At 39.7% G+C, this 15508-nt stretch overlaps 1 long non-coding RNA gene across 1 annotated transcript; it reads left to right on the top strand.

Annotated features, from left to right (window-relative positions):
- The first annotated feature begins 10205 nt into the window (after nucleotides 1-10205).
- LOC114002725 lies at nucleotides 10206-14707 on the top strand. The gene is made up of 3 exons (XR_005565473.1): nucleotides 10206-10290; nucleotides 12253-12728; nucleotides 13621-14707. It is a non-coding gene; the product is annotated as an uncharacterized LOC114002725 (long non-coding RNA).
- Nucleotides 14708-15508: the final 801 nt, after the last annotated feature.

The following is a 15508-nucleotide window of genomic DNA, read 5'->3' as shown; positions in this document are numbered from 1 at the left end:
CTTCAGAAACATTTTCATTTCAAATTCTGACTTCCTGCCATGCCACATATTCTTCTGTAAGCAGACTCCGAGGCAATTTATTAACAGCTCTGGAGGAGTGATATCTGCAGAATCTGTTTTTCAGCTTTTGACAGCTGAGCCAGGCTAACGTTACTGTTTCAGAGTGTCATCTCTGGTGTAAGGTATATTCTGTATATTCAATGAAGTGTCCTTTAAAGTTGCAAATGAAACAGCTTATCTGAGGCAAAGAGCTAAAAAAACTCATGCTAATATTTTAGATAATTTATCAGCACATAGGGAAAAAATGTGAGTAAATAAAAGCTAGACTATATTTTCCAAAGAAGATTTTTTAACAATAATCTACTGTAAGCTTTAAACTCTGTCTATTTCTGACTCTATTTAAGTAAATATTTTAATAAAATGTGTTGCATTTCAAGAACAACAACATCAAAAATCTATCCTTGAAGTATTTTTCATTTTTTAAAATAAAAAAAATTAAACAGTGAAGACACTTCTACATTCTTGAAAGCTAAAAACCACCTAATTTCAGACCTGAGCTCTGAAATGAGGGGTTTTAAAAGAAATACCCTAAGTATTATATAATGAAAAGTTACAAAGGTTTTCAGAGAAGGAATAAAGAGAATTTTGATCACATTGGGGATTTAAAATGAATCATGGAAGTCTTAACATTGTTCTTGAACTTTCCCAGAACAGAGGTCTTCCTTGGATGAATGTTACAAGGAGAGTGGAAGAAACAGCTAGACTAAAGTAGGATTGACACACATGATGAATTACAGTTCATTAATCCAATTAATGAGTAATTCCAGCAGCTTTAATCCCAGATAAAGCTCTTTATCAAAGCTCTGTTGGCTAGTGCTGCACTAAGAGCCCTTCAGCAAGTCCATTGTAAACCTCTATTATATGAAGCCTGCCATGCACTGCCATAGCTTTTTGGAAATATTTTGTCAAAAAAAATAATGAGAAATACAGAGAAAGGAGCAGTCTCTACCCTTGTTTGACTGGATTCACATTACAAAAGAACTAAAGGTACATTTAAAATGACACAGGCCAGCTGAACATAATGTCAAATATTGAGAAGTGCTCTTGGGTTAGAAGGCAAATGTATGTTCCTGCTTCTGATGTCATCTGTGTGCATGATTTCTTTGTGCATGTCCTATTGACTAATGGGAGCCAATAAAGTATAATGAGGTGTTTCGAAAACACTCTCTGTTCCATTTTTACTCTCTTTAATTTTTTGGTAGCACTATCTAAAAGTGTTATGATTTCTTCACACTTCAGAAATACAATTCCTCCTCTGCAAATCTCGCAGGCAAAGAGGGACGAAGAAAGGGAATAAAGAGAGGGAATAATATGAGTTTACACACCAGTTGCCTTCATTCTCTGCAGACAGCACAGCAGAATAGAGCACATAAGAGGGAGTTAAATGTGAGATAAGCACCTGAACTTCTAGTGTGTGCTTAAGAAGGTCAAACTAAGGATTAAAATCTGCATCGCAGAGGGAACACTGTATCAGGACTTCTCAGAAAACCAGGAAGGCTTCCAGCTCAAGAAGCCAGTTCAAATTCCTACCTAATATTCCTGTTGCAGCAGTCCCTCTTCCTCCCAGCAGTTGGTCGGCTCAAATATTTGTCCACACGCTGTGATGGAACTGAAAACAGCTGGCCCTTCACTGAGACCCTTCTGAAAAACCTCAGGTTGACAGCTCTGGATAATGCTGTGCAGCAATTTTGATTGGGGGAGTACTTGGCTACTCAACACTATGACCACAAATTAGTTTATTTTAATGATGGAGAAGACTTGCAGTACCATGAGAGTCTGTGCAACACGCCCAAAGGTTGCTCCTTACTGCTTTGAGCAGCTCTGTCAGATCATCTTCTGCGTTCTCACTTAGCAAAAGGTGCATTACCAAGACACGAGATCCTGCTGTGATGGCTATTTAAGTAAAAGGGCATCCTTTCTGATGTTGCCAAAGTGCCAGTTGTGGGATGATGACAGTTCACACCCAATTACACACAGTGATGGATTCATATTTCTTGATCAATGACATTGAAGCCTTCTGGAACAACATTGCACAATGACCCTTCATTTCAAAGATCAAATAAGATGATTAGTGACATGCGGAAACAAGAGTCAGAAATTCATGCATGTCAAAACTAGTTTTAACCATTCTCTGTCTGTAACAATGCTCCTGAACTGGAAGAAACTGCAATCATTCCATCACAGAGAAAGGGTTTGATAGAAACAAGCAAGAGGAGAGATTATTGGAGCAGGAACACAATCGTCTCAAAAATACCTCCATTCAGCAAAAGCAACATCACAATTTGAAATCAAAGGCTAAATATTTGTGCCACCTGTTGATAGAAGTTCAGATTTTGGGACCTTGAAAATATGGTGTAAAACAGGAGCTTTGATGAAGTCTCAATGTACTTCAGTGTGACAAAGCACTGATCACGGTGATAGTGGATCAAAGGTTGGACTTGATGATCTCGGAGGTCCCTTCCAACCCAGCTGATTCTATGATTCTATGATCCTATGATATTATTACAGTTGACCAGTCTTTACTTAAGTGTTTGAATCAGGGTCAAAAAGGAGTGTGGTATTTAAAATGGTCTTTTACCCTATTAAAGCCATAATGGCCTTTTGTTTAAACCCCTGAAGGTTTGTCCTAGTTTATCCAAAGGGAATGTTACATCATTCAGAAAACACAACAGCCTGTAGAAAGGAAATGGACTTGATCCACATCCTTTTTTTTTTTGTGTAAACATAATCATGACTATGTGAGCCTATCCAGGAGAAATAACATGTGGATCAGTATTTGACTAATGAGAACAATGCCTGTACTTGTTTTAGTGACAACCATGCCTGTGAGCGTTCAGGAGCACCAGCCAGGTCATGTTGAAAATTGCTCAGCAGATTAGAAAACAAATTGCAACAAAAGTCATGGTGAACGTCAGGGCCCCTCGGGGCAGCGCTGGCTGCACCCTGTTGCTAATTGGGTTCACACCAGATCCTCAGCGCATTTACACCCTCCAAAGGCCAGATCTGCCAGGTCACTCAGTTTTCTGTTTGGAAAGGGAGGAAACCCACCTCTGCAAATCCATGAGAAAGAGCAGATGTTCCCTGGGAACATTTCTGCAGAGTAGGAGTCACTGTTGGTGCCGGTGGATTTGCTGTGTCCCACCTTTCACCCTCTTTGTGGGAGTGCCTGGGAAACTTCTGCTGCCATCAGAACCTTTCACACCCAGAGGCCTCCCAGTGCAGCAGCAGCATTTCAGGGACAGAAGAGGAATTCTAAAACACTTGGCAAATCACAGGACTTGCAAGACTTTGACCTTGATCGATACACGAGCCGTTGTGCTGGACATCCACAGTGCACTTCATATCCTGAGAGGGAGTGGGGAACTGAGAGAAGGTAAGTGCGTGCACTTAGAGGGGAAGAAATCAAAAACAAAGTTAAAAAACTAAAACCGATAAAAGCACAAGATTAAGACAGAAATGGAAAGAAGAAAAATCACCAAAGACAACAAGGCTCTTCAATGTGGGGACAAGACAATCATGCAATAGTCTTCCAAATGCTTTTAAAGCTGAATGGGCATTTATATTTGTTTTCTTGCATTTTTGAAACTTCAACAGTAAAAGCTGTAAACAGTTACTCTGAAAGAAGCCAAACAAATCCACCCTGTTCAGACATTCTGATATGCTACTGCTTGTAAACTTTCCTTTAAAAATGTCTTTTGCAAGCAAGAAACTCACCACATGTTTGTAAATGGAAAATTAAAGATAAGAAATCCTGAATAAAGCGGGTCTATTGATATTTGCATTCAAAGCACTTTGCAACTATCAGTCAATTACCTCAACGTGTTTTCTTGCCGTCCCCAATCTGGCTGAAAAATGCAAGCTCACAACTTCTCTGTGAGATAGGTGTTATTAAACCATTTTTCAGAGCTGGAAACAGAGGTGAAGGAGAGGTGGGTGGCTCATCCTGTGCCATGATGGTGCTAGTGGCAGAGTTGGAAAGAGACCTTTAGTCTAGATTATAAGGTAAGACATGGGACAGTTTTTTTCAACAGATGTTTCCACCTCAGGATTTTATAAGCCTCCATCACACAGGTGAATTGAAATTTCATTATCTCCAGATACAACATGCCTCCTGCCACTCACATAGCTCATTTTCCTTCTTATGATAATTACAGTAAAAATAATTCTTCTTTGTGAAATCTTACTTTTAGCTCAGTGTTTCCCTCAATCACTGACTCTCCACTGCTTCAGCACAGTAATTGCTGTGTTCTTATAGCTAGACTGTTTTTTCTTAGGCAGTACTAGGATGAGCAGTGGGAGGACAGAGGTATGGTCTGGTGGTGTTTATCAGCTTCAGTTGTCAGCTTACAAGGCATTATGTGATGTACGTGCCCAGTTCTCACTGTTTGCACTGCTGGCAGTTTGTATGATTCCTCTTTATTGCCTTTTGGCTTTTTCCCTTAAAAACAAACAAGTAATCTGTTTGTTCCCCGGGGAAGGACAGGTAGTGTTTTTTACATCCAATAAGGAATCCATTCTGGGACACTCATTTTTACTCTGATTTTGATCATAACAACAGCACTTCTATGAGCAGTCATTCACTCTGTTCTTGCTACTAAAGCATTATATATGTTATTTGCTACATATACTTAAACCATATTTTATTTATGATATTTTTTTCCAGTGACAGTTCACTTTGTGCCCAGGCAAAGGTGTTTTGGAGTCAGAGGAAGATTAGCTGTTTTGCATTAATTATCAGAGGGAACTACACTGTTTTTTCTCCACATCTATGCAGGGAGCAGCATCCAAGGAATATTTGGATCCCCTTGTTCAAATGTCAGGCAAATCTCTTCTAATGAAAGGTTTAAAATAGTTAAATAAGATGGATCAGGATTTTTCAGTCATTAGAGTAGTTCTTAATACATGACATCATTTTTTCCCCAGAATACCATAGTGATGTGAGTATCCTGGTAAAGACTAAGGGTGAAATAATTAAAAATGGCTGAGTGACCTTGAAAGTCATGTCTTTCTGAGCATCAGTAGGGGCTGTGCACATTAATTAGTGTTTTTCAAACTCTACTCTTAACATTTACCAAAGCAGCAAAACTTTCCCTCAGTCAGTCAAGGGCAGGACTGGCTAGCCTGTGACTGTTGGCATATTTGTCTTTATCATGATTTTCTTAATATATGGTTTAATTTGCAAAAATACATTTAATATTTTGTTAAGGAAAGCTCCTTTGAAAATATTTGTTTATTACAGCTCCATTTGAAAACATGCCTACGAATAACAGATTCAATTGCTAGTACTACAGAGTAGCTACTTCTTATCAATGACAGAAATATGAGTAAAAGGACACAAAAAATATGATTTATTAGACAGGACATTAGTTTGAAGGTTGTAAATGCAACTAGTTAAATTTTATCAATCTTGATCATAACCAAATGTTAATTGTAGTATGACAGTGAAAAAAATCTTTGTTTTCACTGTATTTAATAAAAAAGCCCTGTAAAGAAGAAATTGGTTAAGGTTTACAGTTATGCACATCTTATTAATAAAAGAAGAGTGAAATGTCTGACAAATGTCAATATATAGCAAACTTTTACAGCAGTATCTATTTAATTGCTAAGTTATTTCAGAAGTCTCATAGTCAGGAACACTGGAGACTAGACTAGATAAGACACTGAGGTAACAAAAGGCAAAACAATCTTGTGGTAATAAAAAAAGGGAAAAGGATTAATGTTTTCCATTGTCTTTAGTGGTTTTATGCTTGGCCTGTAAGTTATTGCAGTCAAAAGATGGAAAAAATGCCTTGTTGATATTTGGTTGGGTCTTTCAATATTATTTTATTAAATTATGGTGTGATTACATTTCTGTGAGTGTTAAAGTAAATAATTTTAGATAAGGAACTTTAATATATTTGTTCTTTACCTACTCAAAGGTAAAATCATACTGTATTTGTTGACTCTGAAGACAAATAACCTTGTCAAGGGATACCTAATTGCCGACCAATACTATATGTGCTTGCAGAGATTGAAATATGCACTTGTGTTCATAAAGGTAACTCAAACCAGAGTCAACTCTCCACACAGAGCCAAATTTTGATTCTCTGGTAGAATTTGCCTGCCTCTAGGGGCTTAGATTACTGCTTGGATAAAGTGCACTGATTCAGTTCCACCAGATGAAATAGAAATTCCAGCTGTGAAGGACTCCTGCAATTCAGCAGTTTCCCAACGCAGCTGACTCTGAGCACAAGCTTAGACACTTTCCCCATACAGGGCTCAAGCTTTTACCAGCCACTGATTCTGCTTCAAGTAGAGGTAAAGAAAAGAATGATGGTTTTTTGCTTCCATCATACAGAAGGTGTTGGGAAGATGGTCTATAACCAGAGGATTGTGTTGCAATGCTTAGCATGAGTTAAGGCATCCAGGACAGATATAACTTGCTTACAGATTTACTTTAGGTTTGGACATTACTTTATGCTGTTTCTTTTGATCATCCCTGGATTTCAACATGTTTTCACTAGAAACCCAAGTTGGAGAGGAATAGGTAACATTGTGTGAGTAAAAGCATTTTCAGTAAATATTTTTAAAGCATAGTAAGATAATTTTTAATTACGCATTCCTCTACATTGCAAGAGTTCCAGCACAAAGCTGGTCCAAAGACCAGCTAGATGCAAATGACATTTTCTCATTTCATTATCTAAGCTAGCTAATAATTTCCTGAAGATTTTAAATGGGTAACGGTCGAGTCATGACCTCTCTTAAGCTCATGGAGGTAAGGAGCAGCTACATTGGGACTGCGTGAAAACAAGCAGGTAAGTTCAAGCACATGCATTTACTTACCCTTTCATGGACATCAATTTACTTTAATCTAGACAGTTCTTAAAAGGATTAAGTTAAGAATCACCAGCTTGTACAGGGACAGGCTCTCAAAATGCCATCAGGGAATGGAGATCCTCATCCTTGCTGTAGTTTGCAGTATAACATAAGGGCCCTGCTTTCCCACTACAGTGGGTACATACAGGTGGTGTTATTTATTGATATTTTCATACACTGTCTTAGTTATTCCCACTCTGACATATTTATTTGGTGTATTTGACTTTTTAAAATATATATTTATATAGTTATGAGGTAGTTACATATAGACTTTAAATCAAATCTTTTTGATCTGATAAAGGTAGATCTCAGTGCCAATATTATCCTACTACTGCCTTTGTGACAACTGAAAGATTTTCACCAGAAATGAAGAAAAAAACTGCTTTCAAACTTCTACTCTTGCATTGTCAGTAACTCAGGAACAGTCATCTGAGACAGAAAATTTTATTAGGAAGTCAACTATCATCTTAAATTGAAAATATATTTTATAGTATCCACTGTTTATTTTTTTGGTATAAGTATGTTTCACCATCTCCCACTTACATCAGTTGCAGGTTTTGGATCAAAGGCAGGGAGGTGGTGAGTGAAACGTAAATCCAGACTTGCACCCCCAAAAGAGTTCCCAGGCAAACGTGAACTGCAGGTCCCCAAGACAACCTCTTAAATAGTTTAATAAGGCACCTGAGGACCAGCTGTTGCCTATTCTCAGGGATGATGCCATCACACCTAAGCTGATTTTATACCCCTGAGCAGGCAGGACCAGGAGAGTCTAGAAATGTCAGTTGAAGGAACATCTGAAGATCATCTACTCCAGCTTGCTTGAAACAGGATGATGACCAAAAGCAGAAATGACAAAAATGACCAGGATGATCACCAAGACCAGTAATGACCAAGAACAGGGATGATTCTATCCCCTCCTGGCGAGACTGTGCAGTCAAAACTGGATTACCAAGAGCAAGCATGCAGACAAGAGAAAAAAAATAAGTTTCCCAGCCTCCTCCCCTGTTATGTTACAGCTGAGAGCTTAAGCCTCTTGCAATGAGCTAAGAGCAGACTTCATATAAATCATGTCTTTTGCCCACCAACCAGCTGCATTAAAATTAATAAAAATGTAAAGAGAAGGTCTTAGATTAATTAGCAATTGAGTATGGACTACACTTTTATGATCTGTAGATATTAGGCAGTTGCAAGAAGATCTCTTTAGTGCATAGCACACAGCCAAAAACCGAAGGCATGCATCTATAAATTTCATAAATTTATATTGCACTCTGTGTATATATAGAACTGCTGCTTGCATGTACCACAAACATTATAGCGCTGGACAAAACTGCTGTTACAAAATTATGGTTTGCAATTTACCTTTCCAGAAAATACTGCTATAAGCAATGTCCAGTTTTCATTCTGGCTCTGTGCTGCCTCTAATTTTCCAGCTTGCTTGAATGAAGCAGAAGAAGGTCAAGTGACTGGTCCAAAGTTCCACAGCTACTCCAATGTTCATTTGGCTACTAGGGCTTGTTTAATCCCTTACACCACACAGCATCCTACAGGGAAATTATAGAAGAGGATAGTGAGATTGCCAGTTATTTTTCTCTATTAAAGATAGTGAGATTGCCAGTTATTTTGCTCTATCAAAACCTTATATGTAGTGTTTCTTATATTCTAGTTTTAATTCAGAAACCTTCTAGGCTGAGGCTGCTACACAGACTTAAGAGAGCAAATATCACAGAAGTACTTGAAGTAATAGACAGCACCTTACACTTTATCATTATTTTCTTGTCACAGCTATATTTGTTTTGCAGTCTTCCTGATCTGAATTTGTGAAATTGAGTTCTTGACTTGGATGAAGCACTGCAGAAGGGACTTTGAAAGCACACTGACAAAGAGATGGAGAGCTGGAGTCTGTTCCCACAAAATCAGCAATAAAACTGACTTCAATAAGAGCAGGGTGAGGTGGGGAATGACTCTATGCAGTGGCGTCCCACTGGTTGCAGTGACCTGTTTCAGTGGGCTTGAAAGCCAATTTTCGAGGAAGACAGACTCCATCCTGCTTTGCCATGAAACTGAGGTCACAGAGAGCCTGTGCAGGCTACAGGATCAGACACTGAGAACATCTAAATTTTTTTGTAGGCTGATCACATTTTTCAAGTGAAAACATTGAGGCACTTCGAAAATGAATTGCATATAAGCAATTTAAATAAATTAAGATCTGTAGCTTACTGGTATCTCAGTATTTTTTAATGTAATTAATAGCATATCAAATGGATTGCTCTTCTAAGATAGGTGAATTATCACAGAGATGGCAAATACTTTTTTGTTATGAGCTAGGTTTATGAAGGTCAGCCATGCTGTGATGTGAGTGACTGTTGAAAATATTAGAGATTTCTAACCTGTACTGTTCCTGCTATTATAATAAGAATTGTATAAATTGTAATAAATTGTAATACATACTCAACCTTTCACTTAGTTTTGATGGTGTGTCCCCTACACCGATACAGCAACTGGAACATGTGGCAAACCAGAAAAGTGAATTTTTTCTGTTCATTGAAGATATAGGGTGAAATGACTGAGAGGTTAAATCCCAGTTTGAGTTGCAAGTCAAGTGAAACAACGAAAAATTTCACTTTGATGAGTCAGATCTAAGAATGTTGCTGTAATGAGGGATAATTATGATGACAGAAATTAAGGATAGAATTATGATAATTGAAAACTCTGTTGTGGCAGATATTAAAAGACCCTGGAGTTGTGGGGCTGTTAAACATTACCATTAAAATCCTGGTAATTAGAAATACTTGACAAAGGATGGGTGAACATTTAGCAAAACAAAAGCTTAACTATTAGTTTCTGATAATCCTGTTAAATTGCACACTGTATTTATTACATGTTTGAGTCTTCTGTGACTGAGACTGCTTGATGGCATAGGTGGTTTCCAGCATCTAAACCTTCCATCTTAAATCTTTAGAAATAGATTTAACTAACAAAAAAAAAAAAAAAAAAAAAAAGGAAAGCTCTTGTGCTTCAGCCCACTGCTCTAAACAAGCACAGACACGATAAGATATATGAAGGTCTAATTCCCATGAAAGTTTGCTTGTGACCCTGTTCTTTGCATTGTATGACTGAAATGCCTCAGTTCCTGCACAGCTGCCTGAAGTTCATTTCAGGCTGAGTTTGTGGCTGTATGGTGTGCATTATTCCACTCTCTTTTGTGCATTTTTTGGGTACTTTTTCTCTAAGGGAACTGCTTATATTTTCTATTTTGAGAGATCTTCTTAGTTTACCTATCCTTGGGTTACAGAAAAAGCTGCTTCTGATCATCTGTGTAGAGATCAAGTGCAGGAAAAGGGCATCCAAAAGACCAAGGACGTGTAAGATTCAAAGGTAATTTTCATACTGGTGTGTATGGTAAGGCTTGATTAGTTTATGAATTATTTTCAACCATTTGAAAATGAAGTGATTTGGGTCCTGGAACACAAAGAAGAAATTACTGGACTATTCTTATTAGACCCAACTTGGCAGAATTTGCAACTTGACCGGCAAGAAGCTCCCATTATTTTAGGGACAGTATGGGGTCCAACCCTGTAAACCCACAGTCCTGGCAGCCCCAGTGAAGAAGTCATGGTGTCCATAGCAACACACTGCAGTGTGAAGTATTCCTGCACCTCCTCAGCTCCCATCCTTGCACTGCTGGGACACGGACAAACTGTGCGTGACTGATCCTGTTTGTGTCACCACTGTTTTACCTCCACATTACAAACCTTGTTTCCCCCGCAAAGAGCATCTGCTTTCTGCATGACATGTTTTTAATGTGCTGATTTATCATTGCCAGATACAGGATTTTTATTGCTGAATTTTGAATATTGTATTTAAGGTGCTCTTTTTTTCGATTACAGATGTTTTACATATAAATTGCCTTATATTACAAAAAATATACTCTGTACTTCTTGAGCAGTCTTATTCTCATGTCTCTTACATTTTGACACCTTACTCTGCATGGCTAAGTGGATGTGAGTGTTGTCTGCTTGGGAGAACTGCAACCCAGGCTACAGCTCTGCAGTAGCCATTCCCCCTTGCTCAGGCATGGGCTGTAGTGTTTGAGGAAACACACGGGTAACAGAATTTTGGGTTCTGACCACAAATTTCAGCTGTATCTGCACAGTGGGTGGCCCAAAAGTCTGAGATTTCGGAGAGCTCACACTAGGGCCAGAACTGCCAGAGGCTGCAATGCACTGCCAGCTTTGAGCAACCTGGCTGGAGGTGGAGTCATGGAGCTCAGGAACAACACTGCTGACATGGAGCCATCTCTGTCCTCTCTGGGAAGAGGCAGGGAATAGGAATAACAGCTTGTGGGACCTCTGTGAGGCAGTGCAACTGGAGGAGCACTCATCCCTGGAAACTGTCAGACCCTAAAGGGTGATGAGAGGATGCTGGCTCCTGTCTCTGGAGCAGCTCAGTGGGGAGCAGGTTTGCAGCCATACGGCAGCAGCCACGCTCTCTGGGAGAGATCAGCTGCTGTTTGCAGCCTGTGACACCAGGGAACTGCCTGTCTGGTGTGCCTCGTGTCTCTGCTGTGCCAGGAGAAGAAGGATGCAACAGCAGAGACTGACTGCCTGGAAGGTGGCCAGCCTGGCCCTGCCTTCCACCCTCACCAAGTCTGGCTGGGATGAGGCCACTATGGACATGAAAAGGGCAGCAGCTCGGTTCATGATGGAACAGTGGAAGAAATAGTCTTCTCAAAAGTATTTTGGCATAGATACATGCCTGTGTTGGACTCTGTTTCACTCTAGGTCATTAAGGGCACCCATGTCAGAAGTTGCTTGGACTCCAAGATCTTGCTAAAGGTGTTCCAGTATCCAAGAAACAGGTTTGGTCCTAAACTTTTGTAGATAATACGAAATATTCATAGTAAGTTATTGCTTTCTTAGCACTGTAATGGGGAAGCACTGAGACCTAAGCAAGTATGACAAATTTCTGCTCCTGCTGGCATCAGAAAAATTACTTGCATCATGTTTCGGACTTTGAGTTCATATAAAGTATTCATGAAGATACATGCCAGCTAACTCAGTACATGGGAGCAGCTCAGAAATTCTGCACTGAAACATGTCTTTCCTCAAATGTCTGGAAAGTTTCCAGGTATTGTGTCAGGCCACAATTAATTGAATATTATTAGCTGAGCAGCCAAATTTCCCAAACTGCCTTTGGATGATCATTTCCAGCTGGTGACTGACTATGTCATGTTGCAATGGCTATAACAGTTTTTAAAGTAAGCAAAAAGATCAAGTACAACTTGATGTCTAGAGAGACTCCTAAAAATGCTCTTTCTGTTCTCTTTCCCCTCTCTAGCTCCCATCCAAAGGCAGAAACACCACCAAATTTTTGATGTGGTTTACTACTCTTTTGTGGGATCCTACTCCATGACAGCCAAACAGCCAGGAGATGAGGTGCTGTTTGCAGATGTGGCCAGAAGAAAGAAAAGGACACAATAGAGGCTGCAGAAAAGAGATGGAAGAGATTCAGCAAATATAATGAAATATCTGCTCAGAAGGGGCAGAAACAAAGAAAAATTAAATGTTACAAGAGCTGAAAAAGAAAGGGACAGCTTTTTGCTGGTAAAGAGCATGAGTAATTAGGTTATCCTACATAATCTGTGGAGAAGACTGGGAATCCCAGAAGGAGATAATGACACTACCAGATCATGGCTGGAATGCAGCCTGTAGGAGATTGAAATTTCTGGAAAAGAGATCTTTCAAAGAAATATTTCTTCCTGCTTATGAGAAGGGGATCTTCCTCCTGTCACCAGAATTTTCATCAAGACAATTGTAAGAATGTTTAATTTAATATACCATAGAATTATTTGGGTTGGAAAGGACCTTAAAGCTCATCTCATTCCAATGCCCCTGCCATGGGCAGGGACACATTCCACTGCACCAGGTTGCTCAAAACCACATCTGACCTGGCCTTGAACACTTCCAGGGATGGGGCAGCCACAGCTTCTCTGGGCAACCTGTGCCAGTTCCTTCACCACCCTTCACAGTAAAGAGTTTTTTCCTAATATCTGATCTAACTCTGCCCTCTGTCATTTTTAAGCCAGTCCCTCTTGTCCTATCACTACATACCCTTGAAAAAAGTCCCTCTCCAGCCTCCTTGTAAGTCCCCTTTAGGTACTGGAAGGCAGATATCTATCAGTAACATTTATTTCTACACGAAGGAATATCAGGATGCTGCAGAAAATAACCTGTAAGTGCAGTTCTGTGAGCTGTGAAATCCTGAAACAACTTTCCCATAGTTGTTCCATGCAGCCTGGCTGCTTCCCAGGGAGCGCAGAGCAAAGTAGTTGAAATAACACCACCATCTGCTGGGCACCTGGTGAATTCAGGGAACGGAGAGCTCGTTCAGAGGTGGAAATGTGTGTGACTCCCAGCCACTGGTACATGCTAGAATATGCTTGGTAAGCCCTCATCATGTAATTCTTCATTATTTCTATTATTATTTCTGACTGATGCTTTTCCAGGCTGCTTTCTATGAAAGACATAGCTAAACAGATACATAATAAAGAATAAAAAATGTCTGCCTTGCACGGCATAAGGAAGGAAATGGGGAACATTTTTCATAGTATTTCTGTGTGGGGAGCAGCACCAGTAGAGCAGCTGTGCCCTGTAAAAGATATATTAATTTAATTCCCATTAGGACTGATATTATTTGCTCTTACAGATCTGTTGCTAGGTCTCATGCAGCTGCACCTATCAAGCCTGAAAAGAAGAAACCTAGAAATAGCAACATCCATGGACAAGCTGAGGTGCATGCCACAGCCAGATGTGGAGACCAGCATGTCATAAAGACCCAGAAATGATTCTTGCAGCAAGTATAAATGCTGCAGGATTTCTTGCTGTTGGATGTGTTAGACTTACTGTAGCCTCCATCCGAGCTTATTTCTGGTACAAATGTTTTCCAGTGATGATTAGAGGTATCTGTGACACACAGGTGGTATTCTGCAAAAAAAAGAGCTGGAAAGCCCACAAGCCTACGAGCTCAGCTGACATGGGTAAGGCACATCATCTTCTATAGCCTGAGGCACAAACAAGGATGATGTGGCTGGTATTGCGTGAAGCATTTCCCCTGCCCTGCCAAATGACCAAAGACCTGCTAACAGTTGGATCAGTAGAGAAATGGCTTTCACGGGAGCCAAAAAAAAAGGCTAAAATGTGTCTGTTAATGTGGTGAGACAATCTGCTGGGGTCCCTGAAACGAAGATGAGTGACAGCCCTCGTGTGAAAAGACAGTTGAGATTTTCTCCTCCTGCAGAGGAAAAATTGCTGGAGTTATGTGAAACCTGCCCCCACTCCATCAGCACTTCGAGTTTTTACAAACTTATAAAAGCTGTTAGCACCCCCTGCTATTTCAGACCCCCATAGGGGGAAAGAAAAATAGGATGAAGTCGTTCAACCTCCTCACTCTCCTGCTCGGTGTTCCTGAAATTTAAAATGCCTTCCTTTTCAGGGAGGGGTGCCCAGAGGAGACACAATTGCTACCTGAGCTGCAAAGGTTTGCCTGGAGGCAGGACAGTGTAACACTGCAGGGTGAGGATCCTGAGGCTGGATGAAGAACTTGGTCATTCTATTACAGGATATGTGGAGATGGGGGAATATGCCTTACTGCAAGGCTGAGGATAAACAGAAGCTTAGAACAAGGCCTATAGTGGTATGGGCATGGGTATGGCACAGCATCCCTGCTGTGAGCCCTGCCAGGGCTCCCTCCTGTAAAAATCCCTGCAACAAAATGCTCACTGGGGATATTTAAGTTTGGGTTTTGTTGTTTTGTTTTTTGTTGTTTTTTTTTTTTTTTTTCCTGTGTGGCTTTTAGATTAGCTTCTGTTTTGTGCTAATGTATATTTTTCCAGCTGAATGGTGGTTAATCCCTAGCCTCAAAAATCTATCTTCCCCCTTAGAAAAAAAAAAAAAAAAAAAACAACAAAAAATCCTTCCTTCTAATATATTTATTCACTTATATTTACTTATAAATGGAAATTAATAGCATCAGATAGCCAAGGTGCAACTTTTCCATCAGAAGCAGAAGCATCAGTAGGTCCTGTGCATTTATAATGATTAAATATCAGTGGTGTCTGTCACACAGGAATGAAGCTGTACCAGGAGCTGACTGTCTTATACAGAAAGAACTTGGCTGACAATTTTTTCTGTGCTTTTTTAATAAACCTGTTACCTATCCCCAAGCTATCCTCTGGTTTATGCCAAGGTATCACTGTTGTCCATGAGATGTACTTGCTTCAGTTTCTAATATGATGCGGAGAACATAGTCAGCAAGCTTGTATGAAATTTATACCTTCATGAGAACTATCAAGGAATTATTTTCAATAGGACAGCTGAGAGCAATCACACTACTTAATATCATAATGTCAAATGAGAGATTATTGTAATATTGCCAAAATATTTATCAAATAAAGTAGGAAGAGAATATTTTCAGTTCAGCTGTGGAATGACCACATCTGAACAACTGGGATCCTGTGAGTATTTTTAACCTGAATGACCTTCAGGCTGTGATGACTCTGCATATGACGCGTGCATGTAAAGGAAGGGTGTTGCTT

This window comes from Pipra filicauda, unplaced genomic scaffold (assembly GCF_003945595.2).
Source record: "Pipra filicauda isolate LSUMZ 115617 unplaced genomic scaffold, ASM394559v2 scaffold47_size6085603_pilon, whole genome shotgun sequence".
NCBI classification, from domain to species: domain Eukaryota; kingdom Metazoa; phylum Chordata; class Aves; order Passeriformes; family Pipridae; genus Pipra; species Pipra filicauda.
This window is presented reverse-complemented; position numbering and strand designations above follow the sequence as displayed.